At 38.5% G+C, this 25,808-nt stretch overlaps 1 protein-coding gene across 1 annotated transcript in view; it reads left to right on the forward strand.

The window, feature by feature from the left end:
- SP4 (Sp4 transcription factor) overlaps positions 1-25,808 on the forward strand; it is a 75,259-nt gene that overhangs the window by 3,681 nt on the left and 45,770 nt on the right. The gene's annotated exons all lie outside the window — the stretch shown is intronic.

The raw sequence follows: 25,808 nt of genomic DNA on the forward strand, positions 1-25,808 counted from the left end.
TAGTTGGAAAATAAGTCTTACTAAGTGTTTTAATCTTTTGGGATCAGTCTTTTTTCATCTAATGCCTTTTGTTTTCTAGTAATTAAACACTTTTCATTTGATTATGAAAACCTAGTTGTGGTTTTGGTGTCTGATACTTAAGACCTCTTTAGTTAAATTATTTCTGTTTTGAGAATCAGAAATGAATAAACATACCACTTTTGAATAACTTTTCTTGAAACAAGTTGCAGATAAATTATGCTAGGGTTCTTGTTTTACAGTCACTACCTAAAGTAGAATTATATATTTAAAATTTAGCAGTTGTCAAATAGAACTCTCTGATTCAGGAGAATGGAGGTTACATGTTTTATTTAGATTCCCATTGACTCTAAGCTAGAGCTATCCCAAGAGAATTTTCTGTGACAAGGGAAATGTTCTACGTCTCTCCTATCCAGTATTTAGCCCATTTACATTATGACTAATGAGATAGAAGAATTTTTAATTTTACTTCATTTTATTTAATTTTAATTTAAATAGTAACTCATGAGTAGTGGCTTTTATATTGACAGAACAGTAACTAATCACAGAGTGTTTTGAGTGTGGTACGTTTTCCCCCAAAACTATTACAGCACAATTTCATGCCTGTTTCTATGAAGTACAGTCCTCAGCTTCCTTTGTTTCTACTCTTTTTCTGAACATTGACAATACGTTATTTCAGAAAAATGCTTTGGGTAGGTCAAAGCAAAGGTTTCAGTTATATTTCATCTTGCCTATTAAGCATATAGTTAGTGAATTATGATTAATTAAGAGAATTGAATAATTTTTAGTTTTGGCTAGAAATGTTCGGTTTTTCTGTTCCCCCATTGATACCAGTTATGACCCAGAGTTTTTTCTTCGCCTCTTGTGAAGGTAAACCAGCATAACTGAGAGTAGGATCTCCTGACCACCTCAGATTCGCTTGCTGTGCTGTGCTTAGTCACTCAGTCGTGTCGACTCTTTGCAACCCCGTGGTCTGTAGCCTGCCAGGTTCCTCTATCCATGGGGATTCTCCAGGCAAGAATACTGAAGTGGGTTGCCATGCCCTCTTCCAGGGGATCATTCCCAACCCAGGGATCGAATCTAGGTTTCCTGCATTGCAGGCAGATTCTTTACCATCTGAGCCACCAGGGAAGCCCACTTGAATGATACATTATTGTAAATGCAGAATCTGTTTTCTGAAACTGTAATTTTTAGGGAGTATGATCAAGGATTTGGTCAAGGATTTCAAACAAACTTTCCAAGTGGTTGTAAATCTCATTAAAGTTTGAGAACCAGGGATCAAGTTGTCAGCCTTGAACTACTGATAAGGCAAAATATGGAGGAGATGGATTTTGAGCCTAGTTCATAAGTGGCTCAGAGAATAGATTTCTGTGGCAAGTACAATTCATAATTTTTATTCCACAAACATTGACTAGCTATGTGTTGAGCACTCTCAGTAGGTGTGTTAAATCTTGGATTTTCTGGGATAATTTTTTAATTTAAAGAGTTTATATGATTTGAGGGATACATGTGTATGAGAAAATTTGATCTTTATGTAGTTGGATTTTTTTCTCCTAAAATCAAATATCTTAAATTTTGTTAATTTTTAATAGATATGCTGTGTTGTTCTAAGAAGATAGCCATGCTATGAAGACCAGAAATGTATGCTGATTTCAACAAGTCTGTGCAGTTAATCTGAGTCTCGTTTGCAGATTTTGCTTACTTCCTAGCATAATAGGTGTTTGACAGACGTTTGCTGAATTAAGTTATAAATGGTGATAGAGAAGATAGCAATTTTTTAGAATTGGGAGCGGCACCCTGGAGTGGTTTCATTTTTCATTTTTTCTATAATTTTATTTATTTAGTTTTGACTGCTGGGTCTTCATCGCTGCACGCAGGCCTCTCTGGTTGGGGGTGGGGGGCTGCTCTCCAGTTAGAGTGCTCTGGCTTCTCGTTGCGATAGCTTCTCTCATTGTGGAGCAGGGGCTCTGGGCTTGCAGACTTCAGTACTGGAGGCCCCTGGGCTCTAGACTGCGGGTGCAGTAGTTGTGCACAGGCTTAGCTGCTCTGTAGCATGTGGGATTCTCGCGGGCCAGGGATTGAACCCGTGTCTCCTACATCGCAGGTGGATTCTTTACTGCTGAACCACCAGGGAAGCCCTGGAGTGGTCTTAATGAAGCTAAGGAATTGGCTGTTTTCATTCGTTTTGACTTTGAGCATTTAAGACATTAAGACTGGTACACCAGGTACTTTCCCGGCTCTGGAAGCGGGGAATGAGCAGCAAGGACCTGATCTTCCCTTCTGTAAATGAGTCCTGAAAGTTCAGGTTTTTACTTTGTGTTCTCATTTGCTTTTTAGTACTTTTTGATTATTTCACGCCCCTCCCCCCCTCCAGTGGTGGTGTTTAATTTATGGGAAATTTTTGTTCTTAATATTCATAACAGCTATTACCAGGACTTGAAAAAATGATTTAGCTTTGACAGAATGTATTGGCTGGCTCGAGACAAAGGGCTAAGAGTTCTCCACCATCCATCCTGATGTTCTTCAGAAAGTATAGGAAAGGTTCTGGATGATATGGACAGAAAAATTAAAAAAAATATTATTCAAGATAAATCAAATGAAACTAGTATTTGAAGCTGAGGAGCTTCATACTTGATTTTATGAAATAGCAATGTTAATGATATGCTACAGGAAGCCTCTTTCCTTGATAATTATTCAGATTGTGTTTCTGTGATTTGGTCTCAGCTTGAATCCTGAGTTCCAGGTTGAGCATCTAGCTAGTTAGAATTGTAGTGGGAACTAAATACTTGTGTTCTTACTATGAACCGTATTGTTTGTTTCCTTGTTAAGAGTTTGGAGTTTCAAGAAGATGAGAAATCCTCTTAAAAAGGTTAATAGCAAATATAATAACTAATCATGGGCTTCTCAGGCTCAGTGGTAAAGAATCCGCCTGCCAACGCAGGAGACGTGGGTTCAGTCCTTGGGTTGGGAATATCACCTGGAGAAGGAAATGGCAACCCACTCTAGTCTTCTTGCTTGGGGAATCCCATGCACATAGGAGTCTGGTGGGCTGCAGTCCATGGGATCGCAGAGTGGAACACAGCTTAGCAACTAAAACAACAGTAAGAACTAGTTATGCTGCTGGCTTAAGAATATCCTTTGTTTTAACTAAGTGAGGATAATGGATGATGTTTTCCTCGAAAAAGAACTACCTGCTTTTGCAGTGTGTTCTGGTAGCCAAAGTGTCCTAGATAAAATAAACTTTAGGAGTTATTTCTCTTTAAGGAATTTAGAGCATGTAGGGACCATTGATTAATTAGTAATTAACTTGCACTGGCCAGCAATTTGATTTATTTTTGGCCCTGATCATATATGGTAATAGATCATGCTTTTGCTTGATAGATGGATATTTCTTTGTCAGTTTTAGTGGAAATTAACATTTCTGTGCAAATTCTTGCATAAAGGTAGTTCAGACATGAAATGTTGCTTGCACTTCAAGAACTCTATCTTCCTTAACTTCTTTGGAGATTTAAAATATAAAACCTTGGGATTAACAGAACCAGGAATGGAAGAGTCAGTTTTGGCGAAAATAGAGTCATTGTTGGTGAAAACAGAGGCCAAACAAAACCAGTAGAATCAACTTCTTACACCAAACTTTTTTCCAGAGCTAGTAAAAGTAGAAAATTGACTGGATATTTAATACAAATATGGTTTTCCTCTGCCATATGTTGTATTAGTTTGGATTTCCATAGTAGGCATCTTAAATAATGTATACACATATGTTATATACATATACACACATATGTATATGTACACATATAAACATACATGTATCTATTTGTATGCATATGTCTCCTATGTTTAGTTATTTCATTTTTCAGAGAAGTCATGTTTATTCCTGTAATTTTCTTTTTGTAAAATCTTCTAATACTCTGTTATAGATTGGCATTCATTAAGAAACTTACATCTTGTGTCCTGTACAAGTGATTTGGATTCTGAACTACCAAGTTAGTTTCACCCGTTATAAGATGTATAGCATGACCTTTAAGATCTGTTGATGATGATGTAACAATGTCGTTGCCTATTTTTAAGTTTTTCATGGAAGATAAAAAAGTACTCGTGTAGAGCCACATTAATTTTTTAAAAGGGCATCTTTGGGAGGGATTTCAAGATAATAGAGTGAGGGAAAATAGAGTGTTAATCATCTGCTTTTCAAATCTAAATAAGGGAATATATAATAAGTAATACTTAAATATTGGAGCTGGCATAAAAGCAAGTTGAAGAGAAAGAAAAGAAGCTTGATTAAGCAAGAAGATGGGGAAAAGTTGTACAAATAACACAGATTTGCAAATGATAAACTTTTAGCTTGAAATGGTCTTTGAGATTATTGCTTACCAGTTGGCCTTTCGTTATTGCTGTTAAAGTCTATTTATAAAGGAATTTTGTGATTTTACTGTTATAAGTGAAAGCAGAAACATGGGTCAGAGATTTTGCAGTGCTGCGTTGCATACTTTTAGGGATGACGTAGTAAGGATTGGCAGTAAAAGGGGCAACCTGGCCTGAAATCGGACCATATCCAGATGTCCATGTGGGCTCTCCTGTACTCTCCTGATCTAGGTATGAGTAAGATGGGATACTCCTTATGTTTGTCATTTTGTTACCTAGTGAATGAGCAAGTTGTGGCAAAGGAAACCTGTTGCTAGTGTAAGTATGTGTGGTGAGATAAAGCCTTACTAAAGCTGTAGTTAAGGCAGGCAACCCAAAGGTAACTGAGCATTCTTCCTCCTCCCGCATCCCCTAGTGGTATTTTAGAACAAAAGAGCCTGAAGTTTAGAAAGCTTAAGTGACTTTCTTGTATTTTGTGGCAAAGTGAGGACTAGAATCTTGGCTTCTGCTTGAGTTGTCTTTCTCCTGTATTTCTGCCTTTGTTAACTTTTCCTTGGTAATGAGTAAATGTAGCTGAGGTTTAGGGACCATAAAGGGAGAGAATCTAGCTTGCCTTGTCTTCTTCCCAGATAGACTGTGTCTATTATCCCTGATACTCAGTGTTAATATATTGAATACAGCATTGGTGAAAAACGCAACTTGCTGTCTCTTTGTTGTTGTTTTTAATGGTGAAACCTCAGTAGTAATTTTTTGTCCCTTCTTGAGAGAGCAATTTCAGAACTAAAGAGATTAGTAAATGCTGTATGTAGATAAGCAAGTTCTAACTCTCGAATTTTTTTTTTTTAAGTGAGATTTGAGGAGGGAAACAAACAATGTTTTCCTAGTATGTGATAGATGCTAGGTATTTATGTTATCCCAGTATATCCCATAGTATCCTTGAGATTATTGTGCTTATTTTACAGATAATCTCACTGAGGTTTACTTATATATGGAATCTAAAAGATGGTACAAATGATGGAGAAGAGAAACTTATGGTGACCAGAGGGTAAAGTGGGGGAAGGATAAATTGGGAGCTTGGAATTGACATATACATACTACTATATATGAAATAGTATATATGAAATAGATAACTGACGATAACCTGCTGTGTAGCACACAGTCATTGCTTGACCAAACTGGTGTAATAAGGAGAGGCAGAGCTTCTCCATCCACCTGGCTTCTGTTAACCAGTGAGGAAAATGCACTTCCAGTGGAAATGACTAGAGCTATTAAGTCACTCTGAGATATTTATCCAGCGTAAGTGAGGAGATAGGGGACATTTAGTTTCTGTTTGGAAGTCAGTATGGTCCAGACGAATGCTATCCTAAGGTCAGAAGGAACTTTGAGGCTTCATCTCAGGCCATATCAACAACTTAAAAGTTACACAGCATGGAAAAATTGAGCATGAATAACCACCTCACTTCTTGAAAACACCCCACACAATAGACAGATGAGCTTGATAACTGCCCATAACAGAGTCCTTTAATGAATTATGGAATAGTTGCCTTCTGAATATTGAAAAGAATTCAGAAATCATTGGGAGCCAGTAGGAGTTCACCAAAGAACTAGGTTCACAGATTCGTGCTTTAGAATTTCTGGATGAGTATTCAAAGGAAATAACATCAACACAACGTATCTTGATTTTAGCATTCATAGTCATGATTTCTTTAAAGGCTCATACTTGATTATTATGTGAAAAATATTGGCTGTGTTCCTCAGTAAAGGTCTCTGGTATTGTGGCATAGGGTTCTATACTTGATACAGTCCTGTTGAACTTTTTTTTTTCCTTTCAAATTTCATACCTAAGGATTGCCTATTTACTGAATTCAGAGATGAGACAAAGCTAGAGGGTATTGCTAATAGTTATGAAAGGATGTAGAATTGAGATGCCAAGTGATCTTCAGTTCAGTTCAGTTGCTCAGTTGTGTCTGACTTTTTGCAACCCCATGGACTGCGGCACACCAGGCTTCTCTGTCCATCACCAACTCCTGGCGTTTACTCAAACTCATGTCCATTGAGTCAGTGATGCTATACACTCAGGTCTTCCTCTGTTGTCCCCTTCTCCTCCTGCCCTCAATCTTTCCCAGCATCAGGGTCTTTCCAAATGAGTCATTTCTTCACATCAGGTGGCCAAAGTATTGGAGTTTCAGCATCAGTCCTTCCAGTGACTATTCAGGACTGATTTCCTTTAAGATGGTGATCTTACTAGACTAGAATGCTGAACCAGAACTAGCAATGTAAATGTAACAGTTCAGTTCAGTTCAGTTGCTCAGTCGTGTCCAACTCTTCGTGACCCCATGAATCGCAGCACGGCAGGCCTCCCCGTCCATCACCAACTCCCGGAGTTTACCCAAACTCATGTCCATTGAGTTGGTGATGCCATCCAGCCATCTCATCCTCTGTCATCCCCTTCTCCTCCTGCCCCCAATCCCTCCCAGCATCAGGGTCTTTTCCAGTGAGAACTCTTGCCATGAGATGGCCAAAGTATTGGAGTTTCAGCTTCAGCATCAATCCTTCCAATGAACACCCAGGACTGGTCTCCTTCAGAATGGACTGGTTGGATCTCCTTGCAGTCCAAGGGACTCTCAAGAGTCTTCTCCAACACCACAGTTCAAAAGCATCAATTCTTCGGCACTCAGCTTTCTTCACAGTCCAACTCTCACATCCACTCATGACCACTGGAAAAACCATAGCCTTGACTAGACAGACCTTTGTTGACAAAGTAATGTCTCTGCTTTTTAATATGCTATCTAGGTTGGTCATGACTTTCTTTCCAAGGAGTAAGCGTCTTTTAATTTCATGGCTGCAGTCACCATCTGCAGTGATTTTGGAGACCAAAAAAATAAAAGTCTGACACTGTTTCCCCATCTATTTCCCATGAAGTGATGGGACCAGATGCCATGATCTTCGTTTTCTGAATATTGATTTTTAAGCTAACTTTTTCACTCTCCTCTTTCACTTTCATCAAGAGGCTTTTTAGTTCCTCTTCACTTTCTGCCATAAGGGTGGTGTCATCTGTATATCTGAGATTATTGATATTTCTCCCAGCAATCTTGATTCCGGCTTGTGCTTCTTCCAGCCCAGTGTTTCTCACGATGTATTCTGCATATAAATTAAATAAGCAGGGTGACAGTATATAGCCTTGACGTACTCCTTTTCCTATTTGGAACCAGTCTGTTGTTCCATGTCCAGTTCTAACTGTTGCTTCCTGACCTGCATATATGTTTCTCAAGAAGCGGGTCGGGTGGTCTGGTATTCCCATCTCTTGAAGAATTTTCCACAGTTTATTGTGATCCACACAGTCAAAGGCTTTGGCATAGTCAAGAAAGCAGAAATAGATGTTTTTCTGTAACTCTTACTTTTTCGATGATCCAGCAGATGTTGTCAATTTGATGTCTGGTTCCTCTGCCTTTTCTAAAACCAGCTTGAACATCAGGAAGTTCCCAGTTCACGTATTGCTGAAGCCTGGCTTGGAGAATTTTGAGCACTGCTTTACTAGCATGTGAGATGAGTGCAATTGTGTGGTAGTTAGAGCATTCTTTGGCATTGCCTTTTTATTGGGATTGGAATGAAAACTGACCTTTTCCAGTCCTGTGGCCACTGCTGAGTTTTCCTAATTTGCTGGCATATTGAGTGCAGCATCATCTTTCAAAGAATAGCAAGGAGAGATAAGAAAGCCTTCTTCAGCGATCAGTGCAAAGAAATAGAGAAAAACAACAGAATCGGAAAGACTAGATATCTCCTCAAGAAAATTAGAGATACCAAGGGAACATTTCTTGCAAAGATGGGCTTGATAAAGGACAGAAATGGTATGGACCTAACAGAAGCACAAGATATTAAGAAGAGGTAATAAGAATACACAGAAGAACTGTACAAAAAAGATCTTCACGACCCAGATAATCACGATGGTGTGATCACTCACCTAGAGCCAGACATCCTGGAATGTGAAGTCAAGTGGGCCTTCGAAAGCATCCCTGTGAACAAAGCTAGTGGAGGTGATGGAATTCCAGTTGAGCTGTTTCAAATCCTGGAAGATGATCCTGTGAAAGTGCTGCAGTCAATATGCCAGCAAATTTGGAAATGTAACAGTTAGGATCTTCTATTTAAAGTTGACTGTTTGGGGGGTATGATTTTATACCTACACGGTGGAAAACATGGTGTGGCAGCAGGACGTGTGAAGATGATTTATTGGCTTAACACAAACTAAGAGTGAGTGAAGCTCCTGCATTCTGTACTTATCAGGCCATATGCAGTATTGTGTGCAGGACTGGGTGTGGCACATTAAATGGGACAGTGACGAAATGGCAAGCATATCAGGAAGGAGTCCCAAGTTGAAAAGTGTGGAAAGCATTTCATACTAACAGTATTCAGAGAGAGGGGGGTTATTATTAAAAGAGAAAGTGTGACACCTTCTTTAGATACGTGAAGAGCGTTTTTAATTGATGAAGTTCTGTTATGTTTTGTCCCTGGCACACCAATAGAATCAGGATATGTATATACACATGCCTGCCTGCAATGTGGGAGACCTGGGTTCCATCCCCTGGTTGGGAAGATCCCCTGGAGAAGGGAAATACCCACTCCAGTATTCCTGCCTGGAGAATTTCATGGACTGTATAGTCCATGGAGTTACAAAGAGTCAGACATGACTGAGTGGCTTTCACACATACATACAATCCTGTGTGGTAATGGAATAGTTTGTTTCACGACGTGGTGATCTTCCTAGTGTTAGACGCTGGGTGCCCATCTATCAGAGACCCTAAAATATAGAAGAATTTCCTATATTGTAGAGAAGGTTTGACTAGGTAATCTGTGAGTTTTCAAATTCTAAAATTTAGGATTCTATGAATATTTGAGTACATAGTCTATTCTGGGTACTTTCATCCAGCATTTGGTGAGAGTTCTCTATAAGTCTTGTTAAGCTTACATGATTGATTAAGTAGGGATTTGGTTGGGGGAGGTTGGGGTTGAGAGTCACATTTACCATTTTTCTTCGTACAAAGGCAGTGTGATTAAGATGATTTCTATTAAGGAAGTAATGTAATGCTTTAGTTCATAAATTAATAGATTTCTGTTCTTCATTATTTGTTAGACTTAGTGATTGTGTCCTTAGATGCCATTTTCCTGTTATTTGTACTTCTATTAGGTGGCTACCAAAGCATTTGTGTTTTAAACATACACTGAAGTGCCCAACATTGAATTTATAGTTAGGATATTTTATCTCAGTACTTTAACCATGGTCATATATCTGATAATGTCACTTTAGTATGAACAGTGGGATTACTTTTTCTTGAGTGGACTTGGAGAGCAGTTGGAAAATCCAGGATCCTGATGTAGTTCAAACTCTGGGAAGCACTTAGAACTTGCAGTCTGTTAATGTGCTCTGTGTAGTAAGCAAACCTAGTAGGTCTTTCTTTTTGGCTTAGAATATTTAGCTCAAAGGTGCTTAAAAACCATTTGAGACCCTAGACCCTTTTGAATAGAAAAAGCAATAATTGAGGTAGATGAAGGTTCTCTTTGCCTTAGGTGTGGTAATCAAGTCAGATGTGTTGTTAGTCACTGAGTTGTGTCTGACTCTTTGTATCCCCGTGGACTGGAGCCTCTATCCATGGGACATTCCAGGCAGGAATACTAGAGTGGGTAGCCATTCCCTTCTCCAGGGGAATCTTCCCAAACAAGGGCTAGAGCCCAGGTCTTCCTCATTGCAGGCGGTTTCTTCACCAGCTGAGCCACAAGGAAGGCCCAAGAACACTGGAGGGGTAGCCACTCCCTCTCCAGGGCATCTTCCCAACCAAGTCACGGAGCCCAAGTCTCCCACGCTGCAGGCAGACTCTGCTGTCTGTGCCACCATGGAAGCCCCAGTAAAGTAGAGGTGGAGACTGTCTGGGCTTGACCAGCAGTGTAGTTCAGGGAGTAGGCTTACTGTTACTGCAGATACATGCACTGGGAGGCTTCCTAGATCACAGGTCTGTTGTTCTTTTAGGTGATCATCAGTCATTTGCAGCCAGAAGAGGCACAAGAGAGGCCCAGGAAAAAAGGTTATTATACACACAGGTCCTAGAGAAACAGTGTGCACTGAGAAAGAGTCACATGGGAGGTGATGTCAAGGAAGCTGGCTCAAACCAGGAGGTGGGGAACAGAGAGGACAAGAACCCATAGACAGATGCCTTTATTGGGGGATCAGGGTGTGAGGGGATTTCATTGCTGTGGTTAAATGTTGCTCAGTCACAGGGGAAGGTAGGGGGGAACCTCATGGCAAGTAGCCACCCTTATCACATTGGTACACCTGACTGCCTGGGTGCGGTGCTCACAGCCTGCTTGTGGGGATGTTCAGGCAGCAGTAGAAAATGATATTTTAAAACATATAATGCAACAGAATTGGGAAGTAGAACTTTTTTATTGGTGGGCACTACTCTCTGTTAGCTGCTCCATCCAGGGCAAACATGTTATAATTGGAGCATTAATCCTTTTTTTCATTTGTAAAATAGTGTAATTAATTCCTTCCCTTTTTACCTCATAGACTTGCAAAGATCAGATCAGATAAAATGTATAAGAAGGGTTTGGATATTGTAAAGAAAACCGTGTATGTAAGTTGGTAACCTAGTCAAAAACCTGTACATAGCAACTCTCACCCACTAGAAGAGTGTGAGATAGTAAAGTTGGAGAATAAGTAGTTTTCAATATGGATATTAGCTTGAATTAAAGATCAGAAGTAGATAACCAGTGGGAATTTGCTGTATGACTCAGGGACTCAAACTGGAGCTCTGTAATAAACTAGAGGCGTGGGAATGGACGGGAGGTAGAAGGGAGATTCAAGAGGGAGGGGGCATATGTACACCTATGGCTAATTCATACTGATTTATGACAAATCAAACCAATATTATAAAGCAGTCTTCAATCAATTAAAAATAAATATTTTTAGAAGATCAGAATTCAAAGAGAGATCTGTATAAAAGGGGTATCTGAAGGCCATGGTGAAGTGCAGCTGAGGATATGGGGAAGGGTGTGTGTGCCGGTGGAAAAGAAGCAGTGCATTTCAGTGTAGTAAGAACTAAATGCGTGCTGCGTGCTGTCTCTGCAAGCTCTGAAAGTACTTGTCTTAAAGGGTACTTATATTAGGGAGATAAAGCTTAGGTACATGAAACAATTATATGACTGCTGCAATTGCATATGAGAGTTTACCCTTAACTGCTGGGTTTTGAGGTAAGGGGAATGACTGGGAGAGTTTAGAGACAAGTGAGATCAGAGGTTTGCAGTAAACAAGGAATGCTTTCTGTGGTGAAGATTGGTTTAGGAAGTAAGTATTTGAAACTTCGAGGGTAGAAAGGTGAAGAGAGAGGATGTGTTAAGCCAGCTGAACTTGGAATGAAAATGGGAAAGTACTCACAGGGAAGCTTACAGCTAACAAGAGAGAGTTGTGTTCTCTCATCAGTACTTCATAGAGGCATAGTGGTCTCCCAGAACAGCTCAGGGCACGCCCAGTGCACAGCCTGCCACCCCTGCTTCAGCCAGAGAAGTTCTGTGTTTTTTTGGTTAGTGTACTTAACATTTTGTTTGAAGAAGAGATTCTGCCAAAGTAATAATAATTTTGAAAAACATGAATCTAGTGGATAGAAGGGATTGAATGTTGCAAGTGATGCTGTTAGAGCATTTCTCTATAGATAAAAGTGTGGAGAAGTTAGAAATTAGGAGCCTAGAAGAAAGGATGTTATTGGGGTAATTTAACAGTGAATTCACAGTGGTGTTGATAAAGGCTGTGGCAATGAAGTTGAAAAGACAGTTTGTTGAACCTCTCTTAATACACAGAATGGTAACATGAAATAAGTGTGAAGGGACTATGTAAAAACATCAGGTTTGCTGGTTTCTTGTCTCTACTTTGTAATAAGTATGGTGGTAGACATTGAGACACCAAAGATGAAGCGAGAAATTTGCCTCCCTAACAGTATATTCCCTATTGTGGAACCTTCCGAATCACTTTGTTTCTAAGACATAATTTTTTGTTTTAACAATTTAACATCTTGGAAATTGAAATGCATCTTATAAAGGCATGTCATAGTTAAATTAACAAAATTGTTTTTCTTTCTCATCATTTACATCTCAGACTTAATGGAATATGATGAATATATAGTTTATTAAAGTACAACGTGGTTTGTAAAGGCTGTCAATGAGGTGTTCCAGAAGGCCAGCGGAAGGAAAGACTCCTGATTGTAGAGTTCTGGGAGTGTTTTCATGGAGAGGGTTAACAACTGAGCAGGACCTTAAAAGGATGACTAAAAAGCTTGCAAGGTTGGGATGAGGACCGTCATTTCAAGTTATGCTGGATTTTTCATGTTGGAAATGCAGTTAAAGAGTCTTCTATAAACAATGCAGAATTTAGGCTTAGATAAAGGAATATTATTATACATTAAAGTTGAATTGTAAACCTCCTGTAGACAGGAGCTGTGTCTTATGTGTATGATTTTTTTTCTTTTTCACACATCAGGGAACATTGCTCCGTACATACAATCCTGATACTGAACTTGGGGAAGGCGTACAGGTGGAGGAAAGCTTTGATTTCACAGAAGAATGGGATGGATAGATCCTTGGGATAAGAGTCAGGATGCATACTTGAAAAGGAGTGAGTTTATGATCATAAAAGAAAAAGTGCTTAGTAAAACGAACTAAAAGAGGAACTTGCATATCTAATTGTTTCAGTCATCTGATTGTTTTGAGAGACAGTTGCAGATGAGAATCTTAGCAGTAAGGAGAGTTTTAAGGGGAAGTCAAAGATACTTAAAGTCTCAAGTTTGCTTCTGTCCCTCAGAAGTTATCATGTAGGTGCCTCATAATGTGGCCCGAGAGAGTTCAGTCCAGTTGTGTAAATAATGAGTCAAGTCACCACAGCTTTTTGTTCACAGAAGCGGAGCTGCTTTTGCACAGAAGTATAGGAACCAGATAGTGATCTGTGCTGTGGTAAGTGGGTGCCTCCTGTGCCTGGTATGGGATTGGGCGGGAGGGTGGGCAATCCTTGTTATAGTTGAGGGTGTCTAGGCCAGGGACCTGAGGGAGAAGAAGAAAGGGGAAGAGATTAGATACATATGATGACGTGTACTAACAGAATTTATATAGGATACACAATTACACTTAAAGTGGTTTGTAAATCTTACCCATTTTCCCATATAGTTAAATCTGCATTTAAATTTGAAACTCTAACATTTGACAGATACTTGTCATAAATACTAGGAACTATGACAGTATGCTTATTGAAGGAATAATTTATTTTATAAATAATCCTATTGATTACTTGTTTTATAGTTTTATAAAGTTAAAGTACATTGTTTTTATTTCTAGAATTTCACCTTTTGTCCTCATTGGTAGGATGTCAGTAGTTAACTTGATCTTAATGATAGGGCAGTAAATGGTTTTAGTGACCTCTTGATAGACTTTCATCCATTTCGTGGACTCCCTGCTGGCAGACTGCATCCATAAATTCAGTCAGCAAATATGTAGCCAGTGTCCGTATTATGAGGCTTGATACCTTGCTTATGAGATTGAATGATATATGGGGCCGAACTTCCACTTTCATAATGTTCTAATAGGAAAATAAATAATTCTGTTTCCTTTCATGAATGAAACAAGAAGTAAAAGTGTTCTTTAACCCTTATTGTTTGTTTTATATTTAAACTCACATTTCCTGCATGTTTAGAGTATCCCAGATACTGTACGCAGCGCACTTGACATATTAACTCATTTATTCTTTAGAACACCCTAAAAGTTAAGTATTGTCAGGTGTAAGAACTGAGCCCTAGAGTGGTAAATAATTTGCTCAAGGTCATCTGATCTCCATACACATTTTGTCTCTAGAACCCTGGCACTGTAACCATTACACTTGTCTCTCACCATAAACTCCCCATGTACTGTGCAGTGTATTTCCTGTAATCAGTTTTGGAAACAATTCATTGTCTCAAAGTGTCGGACATTGTGCTTAAGCATATGTATGTTAACTCATTTGATTTTGGCAGTCCTCTGAAGCAGATAATGATGGTGACCTCAGTTTTTAGCACAGGAAACCAAGGCTGTCAGAGGTTAGTGTCTTGGCCAAGGGCATACAGCCAGTATGTTAGGCAGCTAGTAAGTGAAATACTTAGTAAGACTATTCTAGGTGAACAGGACTGTCTTTACAGCTAAACAGTATGATTTTAAGTTATGTTACTGTAATTGTTATAGTATGTTCAATACGCCACTGATACCTCTATCTCTAGGTGAGCCCTCTACTGTTTATCAACCTTTGGGGCACAGGACATATGTACCACAGAGAAAATTATAATTTTAAAAAATGTATTGCTTTATGGTATTCGGTGTTGATAGGGAATTTGAAACTAATAAGAACATTTCCTTTAGTAAATATATACGTACCGTAAACCAATTTTGAATGAATTTTGAAAAACAGATTCTAAGAATATAAGCTACAGAGGAGTCTTATTTCATTTTCATTAATATTTGTAAACTATTATTATTAGTGTTTAATATGTTAGTTGTGTAGTAAGCAATATTATTAAATACAGGTTAGGCCAAAATTCATTTGGTCTTTTTTATACAGTGTTATGGGAAAACTCGAATGAACTTTTTGACCAACCCAATATCAGCATATATTGATATTAATGTCTTATATTAATTTATACACACTGATATTTAATACAAAATTAATAACAGTTATCAAGCATACTGAAAGATATACCATAAGGCCTGTATTTCATGACTTGCTTCTTGATCAGGATGTGATGTGTCAGTATAGATACAAGTTTATCTACTTTCTGAAGTAAACATCATTAAAAAATAACTTTTAAAAACCCAGAGATCGTAGGAATTGTGTGTATAGAATGTGTATTCTTCAGATAATTCTGCATGTCATTTTTATGTAGCATTAACTCATTTGACAAGAGTGATGCTATAAATTTATTATGGTGGTTTAGTGGATAAATAATAAACAAGATATTTTGAATATCTGCCTCTATGTACTGCATGTTGTTCTAGGTGCTGGGGAAACAAAACAGACATATTCTTCTCTATTCATGGAACCTATACTTTGTGCTACATGAGGTTTGTTTTGTATCAATCTTGTGCTATAGCTTGTTTTATAGAGATGAGAAAAATTAAGGCTTAGAAATGGTAAAGAACTTGCCCAGTGTTACAGAATTAACATGGAAATTTTGGGGAAAGCATTCAGATTCCACCTAGACTCAAAATTATTGTTTGATTGTTAATCATGTTTAAATTCTTAGGGACAAGGGAGTTGTTACCATGAAAAAGTTTTAAAAGTGCCCCCCCCTCAGTTTTAAAGAAACAAAGTACCAAAGAGAATTAAATGCTAATTTACATTTTATAAGAGTTTGATACACCAGAGTAAATTTACAGTGTATGAGAATGGAGTAAATTTAGTGTGTATTTTCAAAAGATGTGATTGAGTTCATTTTGTCTGTCTGTGAGTTTGTGTATGTACAATTTATATATATACATTTACATAAGGGGATTATATTCTATGCCTGTGGACCTGTTCATCACCTTCCTTGTTTCCCTAACTCTACCCTGTAATTAAGGATACCAGCCCATTTGGGGGTAATCCTAAAAAATTAGCAGGCCTCCTCATACTCCACCCTCAAACCAAGTCACAAAGAAAACTTAATTGTTGAAATGAAAATATTCAGACAGCTCTCAGTGCTTTTTAAAAGGATTCTTTGGCAGCTGTCTGAGCTGGCAGTGATAACTGTGTATAATTTTCAAACTTTAAGGCAAACATGTTTCATCCCATAAGCAGTTTGTGATGAGTAGAGGTAACTATGATATATTTAAGAAGTCTTTTTTTTCCTTTTGTTACAATGAAATATATGTATATGTATGTATTTTGTAAAATTAAATATTTGAGGTATTTTTGTTTATTATTAAAGTTCTGTCATTTTAAACACAAATGTATGGAAACAAATTTGCACTTAAATTTTATTTCAGTGAACCAAGAGGAAAATTCAGGAAAAATATCATTTAACAATATTTCTAGTTTTTAAATCAAATCAATTACTTTTTAAAGTAAAACTCTGAATATGTCAGTATTTCAAAAAGTCAGAGTTTGTTCTTGTTTTGGCAAATCTTTGAAATCAAATCTAATATTGAATCTACACTATTGCCCTTTAAAGAAGGTCATTTATCTAAGTTTGAGTCATTACTAAGGATTTGCAGATTTTTTTTAGAAAATGATTCGCTGCCGTCTTTTTAAACTAGACACATGCCTAGCCATCAGCAACAGCAGAGATGAGGGCCAGGCCCCTAAACCCTGGGGCATTCATATTGCCATCTGGGACCTCCTATGACTACTCAGAATGCCCTTGCCAGTGGATACAGACATTGAAGATGCCTGGTCAGAGACCAGCTGCCCTTTAAGACAGGAAGTGTGCTTGCCTGGACTTGAGCTTCTCAATAGCTGACAAGCAGCATAGATAGCCTTGTGAGAATAAATACTGCTGAGAACCCTCTTAGGTGGTGTTACCTCCTAACCTTTCAAAAGCTAGTTCTGATATTCAGGCCAGAGATTTTACTGTCTTTTTTGCTCCCTTCCTGCTTTCTAACTTTACGGTAACCATCCCAACAGACCTGACCATTTTATTACCTTAGCACCTCATGCCTTAGGTTTCTAGTCAGCCTGCCTCATGGAAAATAGTGTAAAATCTACAAATTTAGAAGTAGAAGAATTAGGTGGATCTTTTTTGTCTCAGTTTCAAAGGAGAAAATGTCTACTTCTTATGCTAGAAGGTGAAGAATATGACATCTGACTTTTAGTCCAAAGAGATCTCACAGGAGCACTTGTATTTTCATCTGCTTGAACGTTAGACTTTTCTGCTTGGGGTATTAAAGTAGGAAGAACTCCATTTTCAGCTTCACAACTATTGGCAAGTGAGTGAAGTCGCTCAGTCATGTCCAACTCTTTGCGACCCCATGAACTGTAGCATACCACACTCCTCTGTCCATGGGATTTTCCAGGCAAGAGTACTAGAGTGGGTTGCCATTTCCTTCTCCAGAGGATCTTTCTGACCCAGGGATTGAACCTGGGTCCTCCCGCATTGTAGGCAGATTACCATCTGAGCCACCAGGGTACTAAAGGGGAGTTTAATTTAGACTCCAGCTGCTACCTTGGGAAGAAAGTGCTTCTTTAAATGGTGGGTTGTGCTGATGTCAAGATGCATTTGTAGAATGACTTCTATGAGGGATTTTTAAAAATTAAATAATATATAACAAGACAGGATTTTTAAAACAAATGCATTTTAAAAGCAATTTTAATATAATATTTGCTTGGATTTCATTTGGTAAAAAGTTAATTTGAATTTGTAGAAACACTTATAAAAGTTTATATTCCCCATGATTACTGAGAAACGTAAGAGTTGTTTTGGTAATCAATAATCAAGTCTTTTAAAAGGTTGTGGAAAGTGGCACTCAGCGATTATACCGAAGTTAAAAAATAAAAATTGTGCCTTTAGATATGACTTAAAAGCACCACTAGTAAAAGATTTCTTTATTTATTTTCTGTTCTTAAGAATCCTACATGCTTTTCAGTATGTTAGCCCAGTTGTTATAGTAAAGGCCATCGAGCAGTCAATCCTCATTGTTTAGGCATAGTTAACTATTCCTTTCTGCATAAGAATGCTGTAGGTTTAACTTAAAATGAAGGAGATGTGGTGCTGGTGAAACAGACAGGAGTCAAGACCTGCCCTCAGTGCCCTGGTCTGCCAGGTACTCTCTGTGACATGACAATGCTAAAGGACGCCCTTTAGCGTTCTTGAGCCGTAGTTGTAATCACCTGTAAAATGAAGATAACAAAGTGCTTACTACACTGGGTTTTCCTGAGAATTAAATGCAGTAGCATGTAAAAATGTTTGGTAAATACCAAAACATTTGTATTTGTCACAAAATATTTCGTAAATACCAAAAATTTAGATGTGAATTATTATAAATTTATCCTTAATGCTTTTCTTCTAAAATCAATATGCGTGTGTTTAGCGTTTTGCAGTCTCATTTTCTATTACATGTTCATTTTTGTTTCTGCAACATAAACCACAGTTCTGGTAATATATTAAGTATTCAATAAATACCCCATAGAAAGAAGTGACAGAGAAGGCAATGGCACCCCACTCCAGTACTCTTGCCTGGAAAATCCTATGGACAGAGGAGCCTGGTAGGCTGTAGTCCATGGGTCGCAAAGAGTCAGACACAACTGAGTGACTTCACTTTGACTTTTCACTTTCATGCATTGGAGAAGGAAATGGCAACCCACTCCAGTGTTCTTGCCTGGAAAATCCCAGGGATGGGGGAGCCTGGTGGGCTGCCCTCTCTGGGGTCGCGCAGAGTCGGACACGACTGAAGCGACTTAGCAGCAGCCAGAAAGAAATGAGACTATAAACTGTGGGTTTTATTTTCTGTTTTTTGATGCTTTGACATCTGGGGCCTCACTGATCTTGAAGGAACTGCCCTTTCCAGGGTTAAGAAGTTCCTGGAGATAGTAAGCAACTCCACCTTGAGTGTGCTTTTCAAATACAAACCACTGCAGAGCCCATTCCCAACCAGCCACAATCTCTGTGGCCCTCATGCCAGGCTACTGTCTACCTACTCAAGTCACAATGCCAGGTACCAGACAAAAAGGACGGCCCTTATGCCCCAGAGCCATTTGAAAGTATTCAAACTGGCCAATCCCAAGCCTGTTTCCCCTGCCTCTGTTTCTCCTGGCTCACACCTTTTCCTGTTTGTGGAAACCACAGTGAAGGCCCCCGTCCACATTTCCTCCCTGTCCCTCTGCCTCCTCACCCGCTCCGGGCTTCCCTGTGTGGCCTTCTGGGGCATGGTGTGCCCCTTCTCTTGGTAACTGAGTAACTGTCTTTTCAATGACAGTCTTCTCATCTTACTGTACCTTGAATTTTCTATTAATTATATTTGAAAATAGATCTAAAATAGTAGACTGATGATTTATTTTTTTAAATTCTTAATGCTACGAGTCTGATTACCAAGAAATAGTATTTAATACAAAGTTTTAAAGTTTTCTTTAGAACTAACTAAAACAGAGATTTGGACTGGTATCGATACGTATGTGTGCAGGTGAATATATACATATGTTCATGTGTATAAAAATTTTTTTTAACCATATTGGAAGATTACAGAAATTCTGATATATAAGTGACCTTTAGAGATCATCTTTTTGTTTATAAGAGAAAAAACTAAGACCCAAAGGGATATGTAAATTTACCCAAATCACATCTTTAGTTATTGGCAAAGTCAGGATAACCCATGTCTAACTCCCTGAGGCTTAAATAGACTAATGCAGGTGTCATAAGCATTTTTATTAGGAAGAAAATTGTTGGCAAGTTTTTCTTGCTTCTTCCCTTTCTCAAAGGAATAAGGTCTTAAAGTTAATTTTATTTTCTCCTGTCCCAAGAGGCAGTGGTTTGATTGCTAAGTAATACTTCCAATTGTTACAATTTTTTCATTTAGCAGAACTAAAATTGAATATAGTTATTCAATTTTACTTCATAAACTTTTAAATTCTAGAATCCAGATATTTGTGTCCAAAATTCACTCATTTTGTATCTGAGTTCCTCTTCTCTTGTCTGACTTTTGTTAAGATTGTCAGACTTAGAAACTTGAAACAGCTGTTGTGCTCGATACGTTGTTGTAAACATTTTTCTAACGTATTTATACTTTTATGACAAATTTGACTGGGCCAAATAATCGTTACATGAACTGAGATAATATGAGGAGAAATTATGAGATCAGTGAATTTATAATAGACAAAAAGTGAGTTAGGAGTTTCGGTGAGAATTCTAAGCCCCCCTCCTCCCCCTACCTTGGCTAACGAGGTAAGAGGTAAACATACAAGATGTGGGGTGAAATAGCTTTCTGCAGTGTTCTGTTCTGCTGGGTCTTGATGTAAATATTGAATCGTCTGGCTTTTTCACATTTGAAATAGAAAGGAGAGGTGGGGGTTTTTTTAAATTTAATTTTTACTTTATATTAAGAGCATGCTTCATCCACAATGTTGTGTTAGTTTCAGGTGTACAGCAAAGTTATTAGGTTATATATACACATATATCCATTGTTTTTCAGATTATTTTCCCATGTAGTTTATTATGGAATATTGAATAGAGTTCCCTATGTTATAGAGTAGGTTCTTGTTATCTATTTTATATATAGTGGTGTGTATATGTTAATGTGAAAGAGAAAAGTATTAGTCACTCAGTTCTGTCTGACACTTTGCAATTCCATGGACAGTAGTTGCCAGGCTCCTCCCTCCATGGGATTCTCCAGGCAAGAATACTGGAGTGGGTTGCCATTTCCTTCTCCAGGGGAGCTTCCCTGCCCAGGGATTGAACCTGGGTCTTCTGCATTGTAGGCATGTTCTTTACCTTCTGAGCCACTAGGGAAGCCTATATATATTAATACCAAACTCCCAATTTATTCCTTCCCCTACCTTTCCCCTTTGGTAATAAGATTGCTTTCGAAGTCTATGAGTCTCTTTCTGTTTTGTAAATAAACATGTAAATGATATAAATTTTTTTTTTTACTTTGCCTAGTATGATAATTTCCAGGTCCAGCCATGTTGCTGCAAATGACAAAATTTCATTAATTATTATGACTAATATTCCATTGTGTGTGTGTGTGATGTATGTAACCACATCTTTCTTATCCATTCCTCTGTTGATGGACATGTAGGTTTCTTCCATGTTTTGGTTATTGTAACATATATAGTGCTGTGGTGAATATTGAGGTGCATGTATCTTTTCAAATTGTGATCTGCAAATATATGCCCGAGAGTGGAATTACTGGGCAGTTTTATGTTTAGCTTTTTAAGGAACCACCTCCATAACTGTTTTCCATAGTGATTGTACCAATTTAGATTCTCACCAACAGTGTAGGATGGTTCCCTTTTCTCTGTGTCCTCTACAGCATTTACTATTTGTAGACTCTTTAATGATGGGCATTCTGACTGGTGTGAGGTGATAACCTCCTTGTAGTTTTGGTTTGAATTTCTCTAATAATTAGCATGTTGAGCATCTTTTCATGTGCCTTTTGGTCATCTATATGTCTTTTTTGGAAAAATGTCTCTTTAGATCTTCTGCCCATTTATTTATTGATTAGGCTGTTTGTTTTGTTTTGATATTGAGGTACATGAGCTCTTCGTATATTTTGGAGATTAATCACTTGTTGGTTATTTCATTTGCAAATATTTTCTCCCATTCTGTGGATTGTCTTTTCATTTTGCTTATGGTTTACTTTGCTGTTGAAAAGCTTTGAAGTTTAGTTAGGGTCCATTTGCTTATTTTTGTGTTTATTTTCTTTAGGAAGTGAATCCCAAAAGATATTGCTGCAGTTTATATCAAAAAGTGTCCTGCCTGTGTTTCCCTCTTAAGAGTTTTATAATATTTAATCTTTAATCCATGTTTAGTTTATTTTTGTGTATGGTGTTAATAGAATGTTCTAGTTTCATTCTTTTGCTTGTAGCTGTCCAGTTTTCCCAGCACCACTTACAGAACAGACTGTCTTTTCTCCCTTTTATAGTCTTGCCTCCTTTGTTGCAGATTAATTGACCGTTAGTGAATGGGTTTATTTCTGGGCACTCTATCCTGTTCCATTGATCTCTGTGTGTTTGGTGAAAATATCATACTGTTTTGATGACTGTAGTTTTGGAATATAGTTTGAAGTCCTCCAGCTCTGTTCTTTCTCAGGACTGCTTTAGCTATTTGGAGTCTTTTGTGTTTCCATACAAATTTTAAAATTTTTTGTTCTAGTTCTGTGAAAAATGCCATTTAATCTGATAGGGATTGCATTGAATCTATAGATTGCCTTGGGTAGTATAGTTGTGACATTTTGACAATACTGATTCTTCCAATCCAGGAACATGGTATGTCATTATCTGTTTGTGGTATCTTCTATTTCTTTCATCGGTGTCTTACAGAGTTCAGAGTACAGGTCTTTTGCCTCTTTAGGTAAGTACATTCCTATGATTTTATTCTTTTTGATGCAGTGTTAAGTGGGGGTGGTTTCCTTAATTTCTCTTTTTTGATCTTTCATTGTTAGTGTGTAGAAATGCAAGCGATTTCTGTGTATTAATTTTATATCCTGCAACCTTACCGAATTAATCGATGAGCTCTGGTAGTTCTCTGGTAGTGCCTTTAGGATTAGAAAGGAGAGGCGGCTTTAAGTTGGTCCTCCACACAAACAGTAGCGATAGTTCTCCATTTCCTCAGTAAACGGAACTAAATGTGATAGAATTAGATTGAAAGGAAAAAAATAGCTTTAAAGAAATGCATTCGTAATAATGTAAATAACTAAATAGGGCATAACCTATTGAGGAAGGATTTAAACCTCTGCCCTTCAGAATTTTTTATGTATTAACTACCTGTCAGATTGGAGAAGGAAATGGCAACCATTCCAGTATTCTTGCTGGGAGAATCCCATGGACTGAGAAGCCTGATGGGCTATAGTTCATGGGGTTGTGAAGAGTCAGATACGATTGAAGTGACTTAGCACGCACACACCAGTCAGATTGTTCTAGAATTGCATGTCAGCGGCTCCCCAGGGATCCTGTTATTTTCTAAAGTAAGAAATATTAAATTTTTTGATCATAGAATAAAGCACTTCAGTTCAGTTCAGTTCAGTCGCTCAATCGTGTCCGACTCTTTGTGACCCCATGAATCGCAGCACACCAGGCCTCTGTGTTCATCACCATCTCCTGGAGTTCACTCAGACTCACATCTATGAGTCCGTGATGCCATCCAGCCGTCTCATCCTCAGTCATCCCCTTCTCCTGCTCCCAACCCCTCCCAGCATCAGAGTTTTTTCCAATGAGTCAACTCTTCTCATGAGGTGGCCAAAGTACTGGAGTTTCAGCTTTAGCATCATTCCTTCCAAAGAAATCCCAGGGCTGATCTCCTTCAGAATGGAGTGGTTGGATCTCCTTGCGATCCAAGGGACTCTCAAGAGTCTTCTCCAACACCACAGTTCAGAAGCATCAATTCTTCAGCACTCAGCCTTCTTCACAGTCCAACTCTCACATCCATACATGACCACAGGAAAAACCATAGCCTTGACTAGACGGACCTTAGTCGGCAAAGTAATGTCTCTGCTTTTGAATATACTATCTAGGTTGGTCATAACTTTTCTTCCAAGGAGTAAAGCATCTATTAATTTCGTGGCTGCAGTCACCATCTGCAGTGATTCTGGAGCCCAGAAAATAAAGTCTGACACTGTTTCCACTGTTTCCCCATCTATTTCCCATGAAGTGATGGGACCGGATGCCATGATCTTCATTTTCTAAATATTGAGCTTTAAGCCAACTTTTTCACTCTCCTCTTTCACTTTCATCAAGAGGCTTTTTAGCTCCTCTTCACTTTCTGCCATAAGGGTGGTGTCATCTGTATATCTGAGGTTATTGATATTTCTCCCAGCAATCTTGATTCCAGCTTGTGTTTCTTCCAGTCCAGCGTTTCTCATGATGTACTCTGCATATAAGTTAAATAAGCAGGGTGACAGTATACAGCCTTGAGATACTCTTTTTCCTATTTGGAACCAGTCTGTTGTTCCATGTCCAGTTCTAACTATTGCTTCCTGACCTGCATACAGATTTCTCAAGAGGCAGGTCAGCTGGTCTGGTATTCCCATCTCTTTCAGAATTTTCCACAGTTTATTGTGATCCACACAGTCAAAGGCTTTGGCATACTCAAGAAAGCAGAAATAGATGTTTTTCTGGAACTCTTGCTTTTTCGATGATCCAGCGGATGTTGGCAATTTGATCTCTGGTTCCTCTGCCTTTTCTAAAACCAGCTTGAACGTCAGGGAGTTCACGGTTCACGTATTGCTGAAGCCTGGCTTGGAAAATTTTGAGCATTACTTCACTAGCATGTGAGATGAGTGCAATTGTGCGGTAGTTTGAGCACTCTTTGGCATTGCCTTTCTTTGGAACTGGAATGAAAACTGACGTTTTCCAGTCCTGTGGCCACTACTGAGTTTTCCAAATTTGCTGGCATATTGAGGGCAGCACTTTCACTGCATCATCTTTCAGGATTTGAAATAGCTCCACTGGAATTCCATCACCTCCACTAGCTTTGTTTGTAGTGATGCTTTCGAAGGCCCACTTGACTTCACATTCCAAGATGTCTGGTTCTAGATTAGTGATCGCATCATCATGACTGTCTGGGTTGTGAAGATCTTTTTTGTACAGTTCTTCCGTGTATTCTTGCCACCTCTTCTTAATATCTTCTGCTTCTGTTAGGTCCATACCATTTCTGTCCTTTATTAAGCCCATCTTTGCATGAAATGTTCCCTTGGTATCTCTAATTTTCTTGAAGAGATCTCTAGTCTTTCCTATTCTGTTGTTTTTCTCTATTTCTTTGCATTGATCGCTGAAGAAGGCTTTCTTATCTCTTCTTGCTATTCTTTGAAACTCTGCATTTAGATGCCTATATTTTTCCTTTTTTCCTTTGCTTTTCGCCTCTCTTCTCTTCACAGCTATTTGTAAGGCCTCCCCAGACAGCCATTTTGCTTTTTTGCATTTCTTTTCCATGGAGATGGTCTTGATCCCTGTCTCCTGTACAATGTCACGAACTTCGTTCCCTAGTTCATCAGGCACTCTTATCTATCAGATCTAGTCCCTTAAATCTATTTCTCACTTCCACTGTATAATCATAAGGGATTTGATTTAGGTCATACCTGAATGGGCTAGCGGTTTTCCCTACTTTCTTCAATTTAAGTGTGAATTTGGTAATAAGGAGTTCATGATCTGAGCCACAGTCAGCTCCTGGTCTTGTTTTTGTTGACTGTATAGAGCTTCTCCATCTTTGGCTGCATTGAATATAATCAGTCTGATCTCGGTGTTGACCATCTGGTGATGTCCATGTGTAGAGTCTTCTCGTGTTGTTGGAAGAGGGTGTTTGCTGTGACCGGTGCATTTTCTTGGCAAAACTCTTTGCCCTGCTTCATTCCACATTCCAAGGCCAAATTTGCCTGTTACTCCAGGTTTTCTTGACTTCCTGCTTTTGCATTCCAGTCCCCTATAATGAAAAGGACATCTTTTTTGGGTGTTAGTTCTAAAAGGTCTTGTAGGTCTACATAAAACCGTTCAACTTCAGCTTCTTTTGCATTACTGGTTGTGCATAGACTTGGATAACTGCAATATTGAATGGTTTGCCTTGGAGACGAACAGAGATCATTCTGTCATTTTTGAGAGAAAGCACTTAGCAACGTCTATATACTGCAACCTTGAATCACGGAGGAATGATATTGAATAATAACCTGATACATTTGGGGAACTCGTGGACTTAAATTTCTTTCCCACTTCCTACCAGATTTCCCATCTCCTTTTTTCTTGCCAGCTCTTGCAC

Source organism: Budorcas taxicolor, chromosome 4 (genome assembly GCF_023091745.1).
Source record: "Budorcas taxicolor isolate Tak-1 chromosome 4, Takin1.1, whole genome shotgun sequence".
Classification (NCBI taxonomy): domain Eukaryota; kingdom Metazoa; phylum Chordata; class Mammalia; order Artiodactyla; family Bovidae; genus Budorcas; species Budorcas taxicolor.